The following is a 21447-nucleotide window of genomic DNA, read 5'->3' on the forward strand; positions in this document are numbered from 1 at the left end:
AACCTTCATATGTCTTTCAGCCTTAAGTAGGTTGCTTGAAATAACATATGATATAATTTTGGGGCATCTGGGGGACTCACTTAAGCATCTGCCTTCAGCTCAGGTCATGATCTTGGGGTCCTGGGATCAAGTCCTGCATCAGGCTCCCTGCTCAGTGGGGATCCTGCTTCTCCCTGTCTCCTTCTGCTTCTCCCCTTGCTTGTGCTGTCTCTCTCTGTCTCTGTCAAATAAAGAAAATCTTAAAAAAAAAAAAATACGGGGGGCGCCTGAGTGGCTCAGAAGGTTAAGCCTCTGCCTTCGGCTTGGGTTATGATCTCAGGGTCCTGGGATCGAGCCCCGCATTGGGCTCTCCTCTCAGCAGGGAGCCTGTTTCCTCCTCTTTCTCTGCCTGCCTCTCTGCCTACATGTGATCTCTCTCTCAGTGTCAAATAAATAAATAAAATCTTAAAAAAATATACGGTATATTTTTAAATTCAGTGTGTCAATCTACTACCTGGCAACTTTAAGACAACAGAAATACATTCTCTCAGAGTTCTGAAGGCTAGCCACCCAGGCAAGGTGTTAGTGGGGCCATGTTCCCACCAGTGTCTTGGGAAGACTCTAGTCAATGCCTGTCTTGTAGTTTTTGGTGGTTGCTGACAATCCTTGGTGTCTCTTGGCTTGTTGGTGTCTCTCCAGTCTTTGCCTCTGCAAGCACAGGGTCATCGGACCTTTGTATCTTTCATTCTCTGTCTCTTCTCCTCATTTATAAAAATTGAATTTAGGGCCCATCATACTCCAAGATAATGTCATCTTAGTTAATTGTATCTGCAAAGATCCTATTTCCAAAGAAATTACATCCTGAGGTTTCTAGGAGAATGCGATTTGGGGGACGGTCACCGTTCATCCGAGTACACTGCTGCTACAACTCTATGGCTATTTTAAAACCGTCTTTTTAAAAATTATTATTTATTTTTATTTTTTTCATTTTCTATGGTTTCATGATGATATCCAGCCAATTGGAGGATGGTGTTTAGTTACAAACACTGAAGGGAGACTCCTTTTCTTTTTTTATTCAGTATCCTGAGTTCAGACCTAATCTGTCCATGACTTTGTTGATCCCCCTCTCAGGCTGGTAGATTTTGTAGGTGCAGAATTTATGCAAGAATCCCAGCTGCAACTTCCAACCAGCATTGACCCAAGGCTTTTGTCTCTCATCTACCGTGTTGCCATTAAAACTCAAGACTTGTATTGGTTCTTGTATTCCAGAAAGCCCCCAGAGCACCCCCAGACCACTTCACATTTACTCCTCTAATTTTACTCATTCCTTTGTTTGATAAAAGTGCATTGAGAACTTGCCAGGTGCCAGGCACTACAGGAAATGGTCTCTACCCCTCTTCGATCACATTTGTTGGAATCCCAACACCTGAGAAACTAAGCCTGAAAGGTGGTGACAAGTGCTGTGAAGACAAACAAAGCAAAGCAAAGAGGATCGAGAGTAGTAATATTTTATAAAGGTCAGTACTGTAGGGGCGCCTGGGTGGCTCAGTGGGTTAAGCCTCTGCCTTAGGCTCAGGTCATGATCTCAGGGTCCTGGGATCGAGCTCTGCCTTCGGGCTCTCTGCTCAGTAGGGAGCCTGCTTCCCCCTCTCTCCCTGCTTGCCTCTCTGCCTGCTTGTGATCTCTGTCTGTCAAATAAATAAATAAAATCTTAAAAAAAGGTCAGTACTGTAAGGTGAGTTTGGATTAACAAGCCATGAAAGTGAGGGTGTTGGTGAGTGAGTATCTGGGTGATTGGACACAAGCACAAACTCCTGGGATGGGAACTGTGAAAACAGCAAAGAGGAAACTGGCTGCAGATAAAGGCAGAAAGAGGAGGCGGGACATGAGGATGGTGAGGTGTTTGAGGAAGGGGAAGATCTTGAACAATCTTGTGGACCACTGTTACGTGTTTTATGCTGAATGATTTTACGAGCTACTGATGTGTTTAAATCAGAGTGATAAGATCGGCTTACAGTTTTGGCTTTGTCCCCTAATTTCTTTTTTACCTCATGATCTCCCTCTATTTTTGAAGGATGTTTTTATGTTATGCCTCTGTGAATGTAGTGTTTTTCGGTGTATGTGTTCCATCAGAAATAGAAAAACATATATATTTATCAAATTTATACCTCTCTTGTCTATATTGCTTATGTGATCAAAATCAGAAAATAGATGTGTTTAACATTTGCAGTCTCATGATTTATGTGAATATACTTCTGGCCCTAAACAACTACTTATACCATCCTTGTGATACACTTCTTTTTTTTTAACCTGCGCTGTGCTATTGACCTTGGCGTGCTTTAAGAGTTGACTGGAATGTGGAGAGGTAGACTGGTAAATTCCAGGAGACTGTTTCCCTTCTCTGTTCAGTTCGATTTCTGGCTTCGTTTTTTTTTTTTTTTTTTTTTTTTTTTTTTTTGCTTAATTAAATTATGTAATGCTAGGATTTAAACAGTCTCTCTCAAAAGTGAGCTAGAAGTTTGTGACAGATATTTGGCACCTGACTGAGAGTCCATCAGGATGCATAAATCAATTCTAGTTGCCTATTTTAACTTCAAAAATTCAGTGAAACCTTCTGAGGAAATTGGCAGTATCTCCTGCCTTTAATTATGCTGCTTGGTGAATGACAGTCTTTTGACTAAGAAATAACTTTCCATCTCATCTCTGCTTTAGAGCGTACTCTTCTTGAAGACATTTTAAAAGATGATTAGAAATCCAAACACATGTTGAAATTTAAGTAAGTATGACTCTCATTGTAAGTAATTAAATTGAAGGGACAATGTGGATGATCCAATTACATCCCAGTATTGCTAAAATATAATTAACCTGGACAAGCAATAGTAATTTTGTCAAAACTCGCTTCTTTGCTTAGAGGATTGGCAAGTTTCCTTTCCGTGTTGACTCCAAGCTTCATCCGAGGAAAAAACAGTATTATGTGTATTAAAAGGGAAGGTAAAGAGGTGCGAGAGTTGAAGAAAGAAACAGGATATGTTATCTAGATTTGGCTTTAAGTTCATTCCAACTGTGTGTGTGTGTGTGTGTGTGTGTGTGTGTGAAGCAAATGATGAAGTTACCAAAGATGGAGAGACGGGTCTAGTTCTACTTTATCAAGGAAGATGGGGCAGTGTTCAGTGAGCAAAAAGTTTTACAAGATTTTCTTCAGGTCACTTTGTAGCGGTAATGTTTCAGACATAGTCAGTACATCAATCTTAGTGGTGGATAGCATGTGAATTACAGTGCTGCCCAGGAATCATCAAAGTGGTTTAAAAGGTCACTGCTCTATTAAGTCCACTGTGTTCGAAGCTGTTGGAGAGATGACTGGAAAAGCCGGCGAGCTGGTACACCGGGACACTTGCAGTGGCACAGCAGAAATGGGGAAAATATGAGTTACAGAGTCAAGTCTTGCTGACATTGTTGAGAAAGATTAATTTCTGCAAATAAAAAAAATATGAAATAAGTTTGCAGTTTTTCTGAGGTCAGACGTAATTTTAAAAATGTAAACACTGTCAAGTCGCCAAGCCAAGAAAACATTATGTTCCATTCCATCTGAGATAGCAAACCGTCCTTCCGCATGCCGTAGCCTCGAGGCCAGGGTATATGTGATGGCTTCCCGTGGAAGCACTTAGGACATTGGGCTCCGCCACGGCCGGGGTACTGAAGACACTTCCTCCACAAATCCTGGTCTGACATGTTCTGGTCTGCTGCCCTATGGCTTTTAGACCTTACCTTCTGTTTCCTCTAGGTGGTTGTGAGGCGTTTGCTAATTTGAATTGACGAAAGAGAAACTGAGGCATAGTAAACATTTTAAGAGTTTATTTGAGCAAAAATCAGTTCACCTCCCATGTAACAGACAGAAAAGAGCTCTGAGGGGCTGCTCAAGATGAAGGACTTTCCTAGGCAGAGGGGAGTGGGGACAAGGAGGTCTACTAGGCGGAAAAGCATGTTGGTTATTGTGAGATCACTTTCCTTGAGGGGAAGCCGGGGTCTCTCAGGTAGATCTCGCTAGTGCTTATCAAGCGATTTCTGATTCACTGGTTTAATAGGCCGTTTCTGCGAGAGTTGAAACTGTGACTGAGTCTCTCCCTGGTGTCATGGGATTTAGCACGAGCAACTCCATTTGGGGCCCGTTGTCTGGTTTTTAGCAGGATGCACCTAAGACGTTAAAAGTTGTTTTCCCTTTCCCCTGGGGACCCATTTCATATTCCTAAAGATTTTGAGAGTCTGTATTTTTTTTTTTTGTTTGTTTTTAAGATTTTATATTTCTCAGAGAGAGAGCCAGAGAGAGAGCAGGGGGAAGGGCAGAGGAAGAAACAGATTTCCAGTTGAGCAGGAGCAGAGAGTAGTAGAAACAGCAGCTTTGGGGGGGTTTTGTTTTTGCTTTTAGAAGTGGGAGTGCGTTTTCAGGAACATCTGGTTTGGCCTGGCCAAGTCTACCACAAAAGTACTCAGAGAATTTTGCACCTTGATAAATGCTTGCCGGTGACTCTAACAAGGCAACGGTACCCACTCATGGGGCAGTAACTATTCTCTCCGTTCCTGGGGGGACTGGACCCTGGCTGTAATCAGATTCCATTGCCGCAGTGTCCGAAGTGCCAGTCACTGGGTGAGAACCAAGGATCTCATCGTCTCTCTGCGCTCAGAGGGGCACTGGCTTTCAGGACAATCTAGAAAAATGACCCTAATGTGTGTATGTTAAATGGATCTTTATTTTTAATGAATTATTTATTTGAGATAAGGAGGGGGCAGGACAGGTAGAGGGAGAGGGAGAGCGAGAGTTCCAATCCCCAAGTGCAGAACCCTGTACTGAGCCCAGAGCCCTGCGTGGGGCTCCATCTCACAACCCTGAGATCATGACCTGAGCCCCAAGCAAGAGTTAAACACCAGACCATCTGCGCCACCCAGGTGCTCCCTTGAATGTATCTTTTAAATCTTGATTTGCTGATTAGAAAGAGAAGAAATTTGATAGGACCCTAGGTGACAAAGGGACATAGGAGATCCCCTATTTCTGTTTCATGGTCAACCTCTCTAAGAGATTTTTAAAAATTTTTATTAGAAAGGAAAACAAAATCTTGCAGCATACGGTCAAATGTTAGAGTCTTTCCCTAGAGTAAGAGGAGAGGACTGAAGATCAGGAAGAGTTTTGTTCCCACTGTTGGCATGTTTTGCCCTAACAGTGTGATAAGACATTAACTAGAACATGAAGACATGGGCGGAGTCAGTTACTCTTAGTGATCTCAAAGCCCAGCTAAAAGCAATCACCAGCAAATAGAAAGGCCAAAGCCTAAGCAGTCAGCTTCACCAGTACCCCCCTGACATTTTGCCCCTCCCTGCAAGCCCCTGGCAAGGGAAGCCATTGATAGGGAGGGTCTGAGAAGGCTTCTGGCCAGACCAAGTCAACTGTATGTAACTTTTACCTTCTGTCTGAGGGAATAGGTTACTTTGTGGGCATTCTCTTATTGATAATGTCCAAGCCTGGCTGGGTTTAGGGTTTTTTTTTATATAATAAGTAATAAAGTAAAAATCCTTAGCACAAACAACCACCACCACGCTGGATCTACTTGAACCTGAATCTCTTGGGAGAGAGCCCAGGAATCTGTGTTTTTTCAGAAGCATCCAGGAGATAAGGTTTCTAACATTTAGCTCTTATCTTCCCTCACTTCCACTATCATTTCTTATTGCTACAAGTGTCTTTCTTCACTTCAGGCTGTACAAGCACTGAAAATTTATCTTGTGAGGTCAGCAACCATAGTTTACAAGAAGTTGCAAATCAGTGGTCTCTGCAGAAGGACTTGTCTTACAAGCCTAGAGCCAAAGAAGTGAGCTGATGGTTTTCTCTTTCTTTTCTCTGATCTTTTTCTTACTGGTTTTTGATGGAGTTCTTGATGGTTGCAGTTGCTAGGTGTCTCCTCTTGTAAAAACAGCCATTCTTCCTTGGATTGCATGAAGGTCTTCCTTGTGGATTGCTATGAGCCATGCCGGTGTTTTCCACCAATTCCTGTGATTTTCTTTCTTTTTTTTTCATAATTGGGCTCTTTCAGAGAAATCTTTCTCAACTGTCACTCTGAACTTTTCATTTCCATCCCTAAAACCCTTGCATTTCTCCCTCTGTCTTAGAGCACAAAGATCAAACTCTTTAGCTTATCCCTTGAGGCATTGGAGATGTCAACCTCACTGTATCTCCTACTATTCCTTCATATCCCTGCCCTAACCAAGCCACTGATGCAGTCTTCTGACAGTATGGCGCCTCTTCTTCCATCTTGGTTCAGGCAAGTCCTCTCCCCAGGGTGGTTCCCTACCAGCTCCTCAAGTCTTCAAAATTTTACTCTATCCCAAGAACACTTCTCTGAGTGCTTACAGATTCAGTCTTGCAACTGTACTTTTTTTAAAAAAAGAAATTATTTATTTGAGAGAGAGGGCAAGAGAGAGAATATGAACAGGGGGAGGGGTAGAAGGAGAGGGAGAAGCAGACTCTCTACTGAGCAGGGAGCCCGGTATGGGGCTGGACTCCAGGACCCTGGGATCATGACCTGAGCCCAAGACAGAGGCTTAACTGACTGAGCCACCCAGGCATCCCTGCAACTCTCCATCTATAACCCATAGACTATAGTACTCTGTACTGCCTTCTACTTTGGGGGTTTCTCCTTCTGGACTGCCTAACCTTCTTCCGGGCCAACCATCTGCTTGAAGTCTTGGGACAGAGCGGACACTGAATAAATGTACAATCAGTTGGAATAGGGTCCCATCTGATTGTTCTGGTGGGCATTATATAAATGCTCACTAAAAGAACAAATAGCACATGGGGTCATGAGCAGTGGTGTTATACGCAACTAATGAATTGTTGAACACTACATCAAAAGTTAATGATATACTCTGTGCTGGTTAATTGAACATAATAAAACAAAATCAGAAAAAAGTTAAGAGGAAGAATAAATAAATAGAATGAGCTGGTTATACTTGCATTTTTTGTCCCCTACCTACTACATATTATGTAAGACTCTATTGAAAATGAAGTGATGTATTTATTTACCTAAGTATCTGGGCACTAGCAGTTGACAGGCAGTTTTAGTGACATTGTTAATACTGCAAATTAGTGATGGAAATACCTAGTCAGTTAATCCACTTAGATTTTGAATGATTCCCCCAAGTGATACCTAGCCATAAAATGACTTAGGTCCTCTATATGTGTCCTACCCAATATGTTAGCTCTAAACATGTGGTAAACAACCAATTAATTAAATAAATTTAAATACATTTTAAAATTCAGTTCCTCAGTCTCATTAGTGTCTGCATAAGTTTTCAGTAGCTGCGTGTAGCTAGTAGCCGCCATATTGAAAGCATTGATGTAACTTATTAGACTTAAATTAGTTATGTAGTGACAGGTTCATAAACTAGAAATTTACCCATTTGCTTTTATTTTGGATAAGTAAAAATTTGAAAAGAAATATGCTAGTGTAAGTAAATAGTCTTTAAAATATGATGAATACTTTTACATAAATCTGCTTACAGAAATTAAAAGCATTTGCTAAATTAATGCCAAATAAATATTAAAGAAGATACTCACTAGGAGTTCCTAGATAAAACTCACCATTCCAGGGGCGCCTGGGTGGCTCAGTGGGTTAAAGCCTCTGCCTTCGGCTCAGGTCATGATTCTAGTGTCCTGGGATCGAGCCCCACATCAGGTTCTCTGCTCAGCAGGGAGCCTGCTTCCTCCTCTCTCTGCCTGCCTCTCTGCCTACTTGTGATCTCTGTCTGTCAAATAAATAAATAAAATCTTTAAAAAAAAAAAGGTATTAAAAAAAAAAACCTCACCATTCCATTAAAAAAAATCTGTTACTTTGTAGTTTGGTATTGTGGTAGTTTGCAAGTTATGGTAAAATAAGCATAATTATTTGGACTTATGTTATTTAACCATTCTTCACATAAGCTGATGGCATTTCATAAAAGCTTTTACTGGTACATATAATTTTGTAGGATCATTTTCTTAAGTCAGGCTGAGAAACACTAGGTATGAGTAAAACATAAAATACTAAATGAGGGTTCATTAAAACATAACATTTTGGTGCATTGATTCTGAAAGTTTTAACTGACACCGTAACATGGTGTATATCCTGTCTTTGAAAGCACGAAGAAGGGGCTGAGTTTATATGACATTTCATTCATAAGACAAACATTTGAGATACACCTACCCTATATTTAACATTATAGCAAATAGTGTAAATATTTCCTCATGGTTTTTTTTTTTATGGGGTTATTACTATTTGCTTTAGATAAAGGGAAATGTATTTTTGAAAATCTGTCCTCTATTGTACTGGATAAAGCTATAGGGAATAGAAATGTTTAAGCCATAAAAGCTTAAGCTAGATTAAACTCTGATACCATTTCTGTTGGTTTGTCTGAAACAAGATTTCAGGAGCTTGAAACCTCTCAGGTCAAACAGAGTCAGCCATTAGAGGGTTTTTCAATGGAAGATTGCCTCCACCATTGTAAACTTTGTATTAGATTTCTTCTTGTACAAAATACAGCTTAACTACATAAGGAAATACAAGGAAAGCAGTAAAGAAGAGAGGTCACATTTTTCTTTCCTGCCTGGATCTTTTGGTTCTTTATTGGACCATTCTAGTTTAAAACCAACTCCTTTCGTTACTGACTTTTCTTGGGGTGAGGGGTGTTCTTTCTTTCCTCGTCTAAAGTGGAGGTCTTCGTAGCTGAAGGGATTCCGTCCATCCTCTGTTCCTCTCTTTGTTTCAGAGTATTTGGAACAATGAGCAAAGCTGACTCGTGTTTTCATGATGCTCTTACGGCTTCTGTGTCCATGGTTTTGTGATTTTTTTTTTAAGATTTTATTTATTTGCATGAGCTAACTCATGTTTTCATGTTGCTCTTACAGCTTCTTTGTCCATGGTTCTATTATTATTTTTATTTTTTAAAAAATTTATTTATTTGAGAGAGGTAGTGAGCAAGAGAGAGAGAGTGGGTGTGTGCATGGGGGTTGGAGAGTGTGGGGCAGAGGGAGAAGGAGAAGCAGCCTCCCCACTCAACAGGGAGCCTGATGCAGGGCTACATAGAATCTGGAACTCTAGGATCATGACCTCAGCCAAAGGCATACACTTAACCAACTGAGCCACAGTTTTATTTTTTAAGCAGTAATATCAGTATCTAGTACAAATCACAGACTAAAAGCTTACTATTTATAAGAACATTTAGATGGAATAACAATAAAAAAAAGCATCCTCTCTATTCCCTTCAGATTCAACTAAGCCTTCAGAGGTAGGGGAGGACAACGTTTTCCTCAACCCTCTTAGGGTCCCTGGCTAGGTCTGAAAGTTAAACTGACCAAGAGAGATTAGCAAGAGAAAAGGGGCAGACATTTATTCAGTAATAGTCTTTGGTGATACAGGAATCTTCATAAGGAAATGAAGACTGAAAGAAACAGACCTGAGTATTGTTATGCTAGTTTTGATCAAAAGTATATCAAAAGATATAAGACAAGTGAGAGACTATGAGTGAAGTGCGGTGAACTGGGGGAAATTGGGCAAGGTCTCTGAGTTCCTCTCAGAATGCCTTAGTCTTCTAAGATAAGCACATTCCTTTCCTCCGGGTACTGGGAGGCACCTCCCACCACAGGGCTTTATGGCCTCTTTCTGGGGTTTAGGAGAGCAGGAAGGTCACAGTGACCTTCTGCCATTTTTTTCAGATTCCTTCAGCTTAAGATTCAATATTCCAAGATGCCAAATTCTGGGGTGGTTTGTCCTGACCTCTTTAAGAGAAATAAACCATGATGACTAGGGACATTTTCAAAAAGGTTTAAGAATGTAATTGCAAATCCTTATTTCTACCACTGCAATTCAATTCCTCCTATTGTAGGTATTTAAGTGACTCTTAAATACTAAAGAACTAATTTCATGTTTTAGAGACTTTGTCATCGGACCATCTGCTTACCTAAAATAGAAATACTGAAATCAAAAAACATTTTATTTTATTTTCAGCAAATAGATGACAGGAAAAGACATTCCTGCAAAGACATACAAATAGCCAGTGAATAGCACATAAATGTCATTAGCCATCAAGGAAGCGAAATCAAAGTTACAAGGGGATCCACGTACATTTGCATGGCCACGATCAAAAGTAAGTTACCTAGTGTTGACAAAGATGTGGAGAAACTGGAATCATCATGTGCTGCTGGTGGGAGTGTAAAACGGTGCAGTCGCTGTGGACAACAGTTTAGCAGCTCCTCTGAAGGTTGACGTTGAGTTATCATGTGACATAGGTATATATCATGTGACATAGGTATGTATAGTTCTGTTCCTAGGTATATACCTAACAGAAATGAAACATAGGGACACACATAAACTTGCATGCACGTGTCCATAGCACCACCATTTATAATACGCAAAAAGCAGAAATAACATGCTACAACATAGATGATTCTTTCTCTTTCTTTCTTTCTTTTTTTTTTTTTTAAGGATTTTATTTATTTATTTGAGAGAGAGAGAGAGAGATATGGCAAGTAGGCAGAGAGGCAGGCAGGGCAGGGGGCGGGGGGCAGGGGAAGGCAGGAAGCACGCTCCCTGCTGAGCAGGAAGTCCTACCTTGGGCATAGGACCCTGGCATCATGACCTGAGCTGAAGGTAGATGCTTAAGGGACTGAGCCACCCTGAAACCCCTTAGCAAGTACTTGATTGATGCTCTTCCTATATTAAGCACGACCCAGCCTTCCCAAAGAGGGCATGAAATGGAACGTAGGGCTGAAATCCGTGTGAATACTGGAGCACCTGAAAGACCCTTGCTACCGCCATCTTCCTCCCTGAGGAGCAAATCTCTCTCCTCCCTCCAGCCTGGTGGCCAATGCCCAAAACCCCACTATTAGAGTCTCTTGTCAGAGATTCAAAATATTTGGTCAGTGTGTAAATAAAGATGCCAACTGGAGTAAAAATATTGTAAATGGAGATATTCCACACCTCTATGGATGTAAGTGGATTTTTCTTCCTCATTAAAATGAAACAGTGAAGGCTTTAGTGGTACAACATACAAGATCCAGAAGACACTGTCAGTGTCTAAAGTTGAGCTGGAGAGAACACAAGTTGCTTGGGGGTTGGGAGGCGGCCATGATCATGTCTGTGGTACAGGTCTATGGCTTTGGGGGGCTTAGTGAAAACAAAAACAAAAACCATTCAACCAAAAACCAACCCGCCTTATTCCTTCTCTCCCTTGAAGAGGGAATTTGTAGCAAATCCAGCTTTCGTGTTTGCGAGTCTCCATCCACTGCAGTGCTGGCGCTGACGGAGATGAGTTTCACGGTCATACCTTGGCTGGTCCTGGCTGTGTCCATGGCCAGGTCATCAGTCTTTCCTCTCCATGTGAATAAATCCTGGGTGAAAGAGAAAGGACAAGGGATACAGAAAAGCCTCTTTTCTCCTCTTCCCAGGATAATCCAATTGGAATTCTTCAGGAGGGGCAGCTTTGGGCCCTGGTAAAAAGCCAGGTGATTATTGCTCAAGGCTCAACCAGTTCGCATATCCCAGTGGAGGCACGAACTAGGGGGGAATTGCTAAAACATGTTTATCTGAAAACAATGACAACAAAATCCCTACTAACCAAAGATCCTGGAGCTCATTTCACTTGTAATTCACAAAGCATTCTAATTAAGCAAATTTTGTTTGCCCTCCAGGCAAACAAAGCCTCAAATGAGGATAGAATACAGTAGTCTGAACACATGTGAAAATGAGAGATTCCCATGTTCCAAGGTCATCCTCACAGGCTCACAATGGGCCTTTGATGTCACCACTCCAAAGTCCTTGATTTGAATTTGAATTTGCGTGTGCTAGAAATCCTTCCAGTTAAATCCCTTAAACCCAATGTAAACCTTTCTTTAAGAGGAAAACAAAAATTCTAATTTGGTAAATTTACAAATGTTGATTTGGTTGATTTGTACCTTTCATTATGACTGGGTTCAAAGACAAAGTTGAACATCATAAATTACAAAAGGGTTTTGATACCATTTTCAATAATGTGCTATTGGGAAAAAAGTTAATAGAGCATAAAGCTGGGCAGGCACTTTTAATGGCTTTTGTTATATAGGTCCTTTTTGGGGGAAGGGGTGCACAGGGGTATTTAGATGAGATTCAAAAATATTTGGCCAAATTCTTTTCTTTTTTTCTTTTTCTTTTTTTTTTTTTTTTTTTTTTTTTTTGGCAGGGGAATTCTGTAGAGGGTTTCTTCTCACTGAAACATAAGGAGGCTGATTTTGTGCTTTCAAGATATCTTCTGTTTTCTAGATGATAAGCTGTGTGAGAATGAGGTAGGACATATTCCTGGATTATGGGTGGAAACATTTACAAAAGGAGTTGTAGGATCAGAACGTGAACTCAACATTCTTGTTGGCACAGTAGGTCTTGCCAGAAAGACTGTGAGATTTGCAGATTCTAAAACAATTCAGGTTTTATGAGAGACTTTTTGTAAAAGGTGGCATTCATCCGAGAGAGTCATTCTTAGTCACCACTTGGCTGAAAGAATTTTTGATGTGTGACATTTCTGGTGATAATATGTACTAAATATAACTGCATTGCTCCTAATCAATTTACCACAGCTTTTCCTCTACCCTTGAGAAAACAGGATCCCACATAGGGACTAAATTCAAACTCAGGTGACCTTCCCATTTCAACTGTAGTATTTTATGTTCTGTTTCCTCTTAAGCCTAATGCTCACTGGATTATCTGTGAAAGAACAGGATTTCTATTTGCTTGTTTTTCAATCTGGCTTCTTAACAGAGGGGCTATCTCATTTAGTTACCTCAGCCCGGGTAGGCAAAAGCAAAATTCAGCTGCTGGGATCACATCAAACTAAAAAGCTTTTGCACAGAGAAGGAGACTGCCAACAAAATGAAAAGGCAACCTAATGAATGGCAGAAGATATTTGCAAATGATATCTCTGATAAAGGGTTAATTTCCAGGGCGTGCCTCAGGGCCAAGTCAGCTAAGTGCCTGACTCTTGATTTCAGCCCAAGTCACCATCTCTGGGTCCTGAGATTGAGCTCTGTGCTCAGCAGTGAGTCTGCTTAAGATTCTCTCTCTTCCTCTTCCTCCACCTCTTCCCCCTCTGCTCATGTGCATGTGCACTCTCTCTCCCAAATAAATAAATCTTTTAAAAAATTAATAAATATAAATAAATAAAAAATGAGAAAAGAGAAGTAACAACCAACACCGCAGAAAGACAAACAAGAGAATATTATGCAAAAACAAGGTGTTAAATTGAACAACCTAGAAGAAATAGATAAATTCCTAGAAACATAAAATTACCAAAACTGAAACAGGAAGAAATAGAAAACTTGAATAGACTGGTAACCAGTAAAGAATTGAGTCAGTAATAAAAAAACTCCCCAAAAAACAAAAGATCCAGGAACCACATGGTGTCCCATGCAAACTTAAAGAAGGATTATTACCTATTCTTCTCAAGCTATTCCAAAAAACAGAAGAGGAAGGAAAACTTCCAAATTCGTTCTACCATGCCAGCATTACCCTGATACCAAACCAGATAAAGACACCACGGAAAAAGAATACCATAGACCAATATCCCTGATGAACATACGTGCAAAAATCCTCAACAAAATACAAGCCAGCACGATCCAGCAATACAATAAAAACCATTCACCACAATGAAGTGAGATGTATTTATGGGTTGCACGGGTGGTTCAATATTTGAAAATCATTCAATGTGATATACCACATTAATAAGCAAAAGGATAACAACCATATGATCATTTCAATAATGCAGAGAAAGCATTTGCAAAGTACAACATACATTCATGATCAAAACCCTCAACAGAATAGGTTGTGAGGGAACTTAAGTCTACATAATAAAGGCCATATATGAAAACCCCATAGCTACTGTTGTTCTCAACTGGGGAAAACAGCTCTTCCCCCAAGGTTGGGAACAAGACAGGGATGACCACTCTTACCACTTTAATTCAACGTAGTACTAGAAGCCTTAAGCCCAGCAAGCAGACAAGAAGAAATGAAAAGAATCCTAATTGGTAAAAAGAGGTTAAAATTTTCATTATTTGCAGTGATATAGACATGATATAAGAAGCCTGTACAACTCCACCAAAACACTACCAGAACCGATAAATGAGTTCAGTCAGGTTGCACAATGCACCATCAATATACAGAAATCTGTTGCATTTCTATACACAAATTATGAAGTGGCAGAAGGAGAAATTAAGTAAACAAACCCATTTATAATTACATCCAAAAAAATAAGATACTTAAGAATAAACCCAACCACAGAGATGAAAACCTGTACTGTAAAAACTATAGAACACGGATGAAAATTACTGAAGATACAAAGAAATGGAAAGGCATTCCATCCTCACAGATTGGAAGAATGAGTATCATGATAATGACTGTATTCTCCAAAGGAATCTACACATTTAAATGCAATCCCTATCAAAATACCAGCAATATTTTTCCCAGAACTACAACAAGCCTACACAGAAGACCCCGGAGAGCCAGAGCAGTCTTCACAAAGAAAAGCCAAGGTGGAAAGTCACAATTCTGGACTCCAAGTTATATTACAAAGCTGTAGTAATCAAAGGAGTATGGTACTGGCATAATAATAGACACATAGGTCTGTGGACAGAATAAAAAACTCAGAAATGAACCCACAGTTATATGATCATTTAGTCTTTGACAAAGCAAGAAAGAATATCCAGTGGGAAAAACACAGTTTCTTCCACAAATGTTGTTGGGCAAACCAGACAGCAACATGCAGAAGAATGAAACTGGACCGCTTTCTTACAGAACACACAAAAATAAACTCGAAATGCCTTAAATACACAAATGTGAGAGAACCATTAAACTAGAAGAGAGCACAGGTAGTAACTTCTTTGACATTGACTTTAGTAATTTCTTTCTAAATATATTTCCTGAGCCAAGGAAAATACAAGCAAAAGTAAACTATTGGGACTACATCAAAATAAAAAGCTCTGGGGTGTCTGGATGGCTCAGTCGGTGAAGTATCTACCTTCCGTTGAGGTCATGATCCCAGGGTCCCGGGTTGGAGTCCCATCATCGAGCTCCTTGCTCAGCGGGGAGCCTGCTCCTCCTCTCCCTCTGCTGTTTTCCCTGCTTATGCGCTCTGTCAAATAAGTAAAATCTTTTAAAAGAATTAAAAAAAAATAAAACAACCCCCAAACCAAATAATTCTGATTAAAAATGGACAGGAGACTTGAATAGACATTTTTCCAAAGAATACATCCAGATGGCCAACAGACACATGACAAGATGCTCAGCATCACTCATCATCAAGGAGATGCAAATCCAAACTGCAATGAGATACCACCTCACACCTGTCAGAATGGCTACAGTCAACCACACAGGAAATAGCAGGTGTGAGCAAGGACGCAGAGAAGGGGGAACCCTCCTACACTGTTGGTGGGAATGCAAGCTGGAGCAGCCACTCTGGAAAACAGCATGGAGGTTCCTCAAGAAGTTTAAAATAGAGCTACCCTATGACCCAGCAATTACACTACTAGGTATTTATGCAAAGAATACAAAAATATGAAATCAAAGGGATACATACACTCCAGTATATATAGCGGGATTATCTAGAGTAGCCAAATTGTGGAAACAACCCATGTCCATCACCTGATGAATGGGTAAAGAAGATGTGGTGTATATATATACAATGGAATATTATTGAACTTTAAAAAAGAATGAAATGTTACCATTTGTAATGGCATAGACAGAACTAGAATGTATTAAGCAAAGTAAGTCAGAGAAAAATACATATGCTCTCACGGGTTCTAATTCAGCAGGTCTGGGGTGGGCCTCACATTCTGCATTTCTAACAGGCTTCCAGTTGATGCTAATGCTGGGGGCCCAAGACACATTTTCATTAGGGAGAGTTTAAAGCAACCTCAGGTCCCTGGAGCCTGTGACATCCCATCGGGGTGGGAGGAGGGGGTCTAGTATGGGCTGCATTGGTGTATTTTCCTGCGGGGATGGAAGGAGAAGCACTGTCGTACCCAAATTCAGATTAAATTTCCTCGAGAGTTTTTCTTCCATTATCTGAAAAAATTCTGCAAAAAAATTGAAGGTTTTGATATACTGGTTTGTTTAGGATTGTGAGTTTCAGATTTAAAAAAATTTTTTTGTTGTTTTTTTTTTTTCTAGAGAGAGAGCAAGCACATGCTTGAGCTAGAGCAGGAAGGGGAAGAGAGAGAGAGAGAGAATCTCAGGCAGACTCTTCTCCCCGACCCTCCCAGTCCCCCACCCCAGCTGAGCACAGAGCCCAACTGGGGGCTCAATGTCACCACGTTGGGCTCAATATCATCACTCTGAGATCATGACCTAAGCCAAAAACAAGAGTTAGATGCTCAACCAACTGAGCCACCCAAGTGCCCCTAGATTTCAAAGATTTTTTTTTTCAACATTTTATTTATGTGACAGAGGGTGCGTCTGTGTGCATGAGAGCATGAGCAGGGGTGAGGGGCAGAGGGAGAGGATGAAGCAGACTATCTGCTGATCAGGGAGGTGATGTGGGGCTGGATCCCAGGACCATAAAAATCATGACCTGAGCCAAAGGGAGACTTTCAACCCACTGAGCCACCCAGACGCCCCTCAGCGATTTTTTTAAAGTATTTTTCAATTATCTTGCCCCCACAAGATTTAACAATCCCTGTTTAGCCAATTACCTTTATCAAATCTTCTCAAGACATTCCCCCTTGTTCTCATAGAAATAATGTTTTCAATCCATATAAATAATATATCGATTTCTACCGTTATATGTATGACAAACAGTACAATGGGCATCAACTGGTTTATGAACACAGGTGACATGAATATGCCTGCATCACCGTGATGCAGGCAGGCTGGGTGCAAGAATCCAGGAGACGATCCTACACTACCAGCCAAGACGGTCTTTGGCTTCACCTAGGCCAGAAATCACATGCACACAGGGGAAGTGGAAAGAGTTTTTTAGTGTGAGTGAGGGGCAGAGAATAGCAGATAGAGCATCTGGGAGACTTAGAGAAGAAAGGAAAATGAGTCTCACCATTGCTTGGGGCTAAGGGTTTGTATCATAAAAGGGTCTGGGTTCCATGTTCCTCCAGGAACCCAGGACAGGGTCCAGTTAGAGGCGAGGGCCAAATGAGCGACAGACGTTCTCCCAGGAGTCAGCCGAGGTTTATTCGAAGCGAATGTCCCAGAGCATGTTCAGGATCTGGCTCTTCTGGGATGTTATTAGGTGTTTGAGGTCCTAGGGACAAACTCAGAGAACTGACTCCTTTGCTTCCCCATTGAAGTGGGAACAAAGCCTCTCAGGCTTATTCAGAGGCAAAATACCGAACAGGAGTTAATGGGGCCCAGCAGAAAAAGAGCAGAGATGAAGCCTTTCTCAAATGGAGTTCTTCAGCCTCCCAACCTCAACAGTTTTCATAGAAATCACCTTTTATTTTTTTTGCAACCCTATTCCACAGATATGCCCATACCTCGTATCTGTGTCTGTATCTCTCTCAGTCTGCCTGGGCCCATCCCCTCATCTATGCGTTCCAGCAGTCACACGACCAGCATCAGTGTGGGAACAAACACAATTGACAGGACAAATGTCGTGAGGCCATATTGAAGGGTAACTCATGAGCCGCCATCATCCAGTTTGTGTTGCGTGCAGAACAATGGGTTTTGCAAAAGAATTGGGAAGCACGGATTGTTGGTTTAGGGGTGCTCAGGTAAGAGAGCCATTGTCTGAAAACAGAAGGAGGACAGGAGAGACAGTGGGGAGACCATTTGAACTGGGGGTGTTCAGGAAAAGCCCTCTGAAGAAAGGGGTCTAGAAGTTGAAGCCTGAGTAAAGAGAAAGAACTCACCCCTCACAGGCCTAGGGAAGGAGAGGGGTTAGAGGAAGAGAAACTGCCAAGTACAAAGCTCAGAGGTGAAAACGAGGTCATAAACTCCAGGAAATGAAGCTAGGCCTGAAGCCGCTTCAGCCCTGAGTCGGGGAACTGAGGGTGGGATGTGGGGTTGGCTCAGGGCCTTACAGGACACGGTAAGGATGTGGGATTTTATTTTAAAAGCAATGTAAGCCATGAGACATTTTAAATAAGGGAGGGCATGATCTGATTTTTTGTTATTATTTTTGTAATTAGTGTGGCTTCTGTGTGGAAATTAAACGGTGGAATTTTTTTAAAATTACTTAATAACAGATAAAGACATCAAGGAACCCTGTTTCCCTATGTATCCTAAATATATGTCCATTCTAGAGCCATTAGCATTTAATATTACATACATTTCTCTTTTTAGAACTATATTTTTGAATTGAAAAATATAGTTATTTTGGCTTAATATTTATTAAAAATATGAAACATTTGTGGGAGAAAGGTACTCATTGAATTAGGATTATAGGGTATTCCTTGGTTCAGTATATCTCATGAAAAGACAGCAATAAATAATGTGCTGTGCCTTTTTTTTTTTTTTTGGGTGCATTTCTTTGTTCTGTGTGTTTGTATGTTTGCTTGGTTAGTTGATTTGGCAGAAATAGATGGACCTGTTGTCCGACTTTTTTTCTAGTTCACATTTGTGAACTAAAAAATTTCTATCGAATTGAGCAGAGGTGTTTTCCTACAGAGGAAAACAGGAGCTGTAAACTCCAAGCGTGCCTGGGACTGGCCAACAGGTGTGTAAATCACACCTGCTTTAGTTAAGGCCATAGGAGAGGCTAGGTCTGTGGCCCCACTGAGGAGTATATGGTGACCCTACCTCTACTCAAATACAAAATTTTGAAACCCTTGGGCTTAAATATCTGCAGGCCTTATGGGCCCAAGGGCACAGGTCCAAGTCCCTTGTTCAAAGATATTTAGAGCTTCCAGAGAACAAAACTGACAAAATGGATGGCGGAAAGCATGTGATGATGGGCAAGTGGAGAAACACGGAAGTATTTTGGATGTAGGCTTGCTTTAAGACAGGAAGCCTACTCTGTTAGTAGGCGGTGGTTGTGCTTATCCTCACAAAGCCAGGTTGGTGTCTGGAAATGTTTGAATTCCTCATTATGTTGCTATGTTCTTTAACATGTGAACAAGGGTGATGTTTGGGACACAGAATATGATTTCATGGATGTTAATGCAGCAAGGAAGCCATAGGCCTATTCATCCTATTATAAACTCAACTACATGATTTTTAATGTGGTTCACGTTTTGAATGTTATTAAAATTGAACTTCAAGGTAAAGGAGATTGGGGGCTAAGTTAGAGCAGATGTATCTCGTTCTGTGAAATTTCTAAGGATGAAGAGATAGATTCATAAATATCTAGGTTGTCTGATAGTCTTTCTAGGTAGCAGAGCAATGAAAGGCTGACAGAATTTTGGGTAAGACAGGTAATTAAGTACAGAGACAAAATAGTTTTCAGGGGAACCTGCTGGTTTCCTGGCTTGAGGTCTGAGAGATAATCCATTCTACTTTTGTGATAGACAACAAATTAGTAATCAAACAGATTCTTTTTTTAAATGACCAACCTTTGGGACCCGTGAGAATGATGTTTGCAGATTTAATGCATGCTGGTTCATACAAAAGCAATTACAGCTGAGAATATTGTGCATTTTAGTATAACTCTTTAATGATTAATTACCTGCCTTTGGCACCTACACCAACTCCTGCCAATCAAGAACTGTCATTTACCGAATACTTCAGCTTTTTTTCTAGGGTAATTCTTGAGTGTTTTATGTACAGTGTTTGATAATCTCCGAGCTTGTTATTTCTGATACTCCTACCTCAATGTCACTTTTGATGCCCTGTAGGCCCTTTACCGACATAAGGGTTATACTGTGGTAGAAAAATACCAACTGTTTGCCGCGCCTGGATGGCTCAGTTGTTAGGCGTCTGCCTTCGGCTCGGGGCATGATCTCAGGGTCCTGGGATCGAGCCCCACATTGGGCTCTCTGCTCAGCGGGGAGCCTGCTTCCCCCTCTCTTTCTGCCTACTTGTGTTCTCTCTGTCAAATAAATTTAAAAAAAAAAAAAATAAAATCTTTGCCTGGGTGGCTCAGTGGGTTAAGCCGCTGCCTTCGGCTCAGGTCATGATCTCAGGGTCCTGGGATCGAGTCCCGCATCGGGCTCTCTGCTCAGCAGGGAGCCTGCTTCCCTCTCTCTCTCTCTGCCTGCCTCTCTATCTACTTGTGATCTCAAATAAATAAATAAAAAAAAAACTTTAAAAAAAGAAAAGAAAAATACCAACTGTTAACATCTCATGAGAAGGGTGGTTTGTAATATGAACATTTAGAAAGCTGGATTTTCAGCTAAAGGAGTAAACATGTTTTTTGTTTTTTAAACATTTGTTTAGAAGTGCATAGAAGCAAATGAAAATATTAGGAGATCTAGTTGAGATTTGAAATATGTGTATGTATGAGATATTTTCACAACCTTTATACCAATATCATAATATTCATACTATTAAAGTTAATAATAGCCTTAATGATTTTTTTAAGTATATTTTCTTACAATGAATTAGTTCTTGACAAGGCTGGTGAGAAAAGCCAGCTCTGAGCAGAGGTCTGTCTAGAGATTAGCTGACAATATAGTCTGAGGCTGACTCACTCTTTTGTGAGAAGACCAGGAGATGTGAGGGATAATTCAGTCTCCCCCACAGTGGGTTGCTGCGCATAATTACCCTTAGGCCTCCTTAGATCTAAGAGGAAGGCCTGACATACTGTAGGGAATTGGGTTCTGTGTGCTTAGTTAATGTTCCATCAAAGCTTGGGAAAGCAAGACGCTTTGCAAACAGAGATTATACTAAGGTTTTTGGTTTGGGTTTTTTTGTTTTATTGCTGTTTTTAATGCTTTTCTACCATTACAGTTCTGGAAAGTATTGAGAAGTCATACTTGATCTCACTTGGATTAAGTCTACCTTCATGCAGGATTCATACTGGTTTACAGCTTACCAAATAACTCAAAATATAAGAGGGGAAGGGCTAATGGGCAGGCACTGATTAAAGTTGACCTTTTCCTATTCCCCAAGAAATACCCTGCTTGAGTGGAATCAGCCCTAAGGAGGCATTTGCAAAGCATAGTTTCACTCCAGTCTTTAGGTATTGTTACTATGAAAGACTTTGCGATTGCATCTGTGATTCCTTATTTGGGAAAATGCAGGATGCTCCAGGTTATAACCAGTGATTGTGTAGTAATAAACCTAAGATTCTGATTAGAGCACACACACATTGCTGGGATCACCATCAAATGAAATGAGGCTCTATCCATCAGTCCTGAGATGCTCAGTGAACTGGAAGTGAGGAGAACCTATTTTATAAGGTTTATCAGAGCAAGGGAGATTGCTTCTGTTACCTGCTACTAGTATTTTCTCACGTAACTCCTTGTTATAGCTCATTTGTTCTGTATGGAATCTTTTTGGGGAAAATGGGATCTCCCCCTTAAGACAGAATGTTTTGTCA

General features: G+C 40.7%; 1 protein-coding gene across 2 annotated transcripts in view; it reads left to right on the forward strand.

Moving 5' to 3' along the window:
* The window catches only part of PRKG1 (protein kinase cGMP-dependent 1), a 1275046-nt gene that overhangs the window by 687218 nt on the left and 566381 nt on the right, over positions 1 to 21447 (forward strand). The window lies entirely within an intron of this gene.

Source organism: Meles meles, chromosome 13, assembly GCF_922984935.1.
Source record: "Meles meles chromosome 13, mMelMel3.1 paternal haplotype, whole genome shotgun sequence".
In the NCBI taxonomy this organism is placed as follows: domain Eukaryota; kingdom Metazoa; phylum Chordata; class Mammalia; order Carnivora; family Mustelidae; genus Meles; species Meles meles.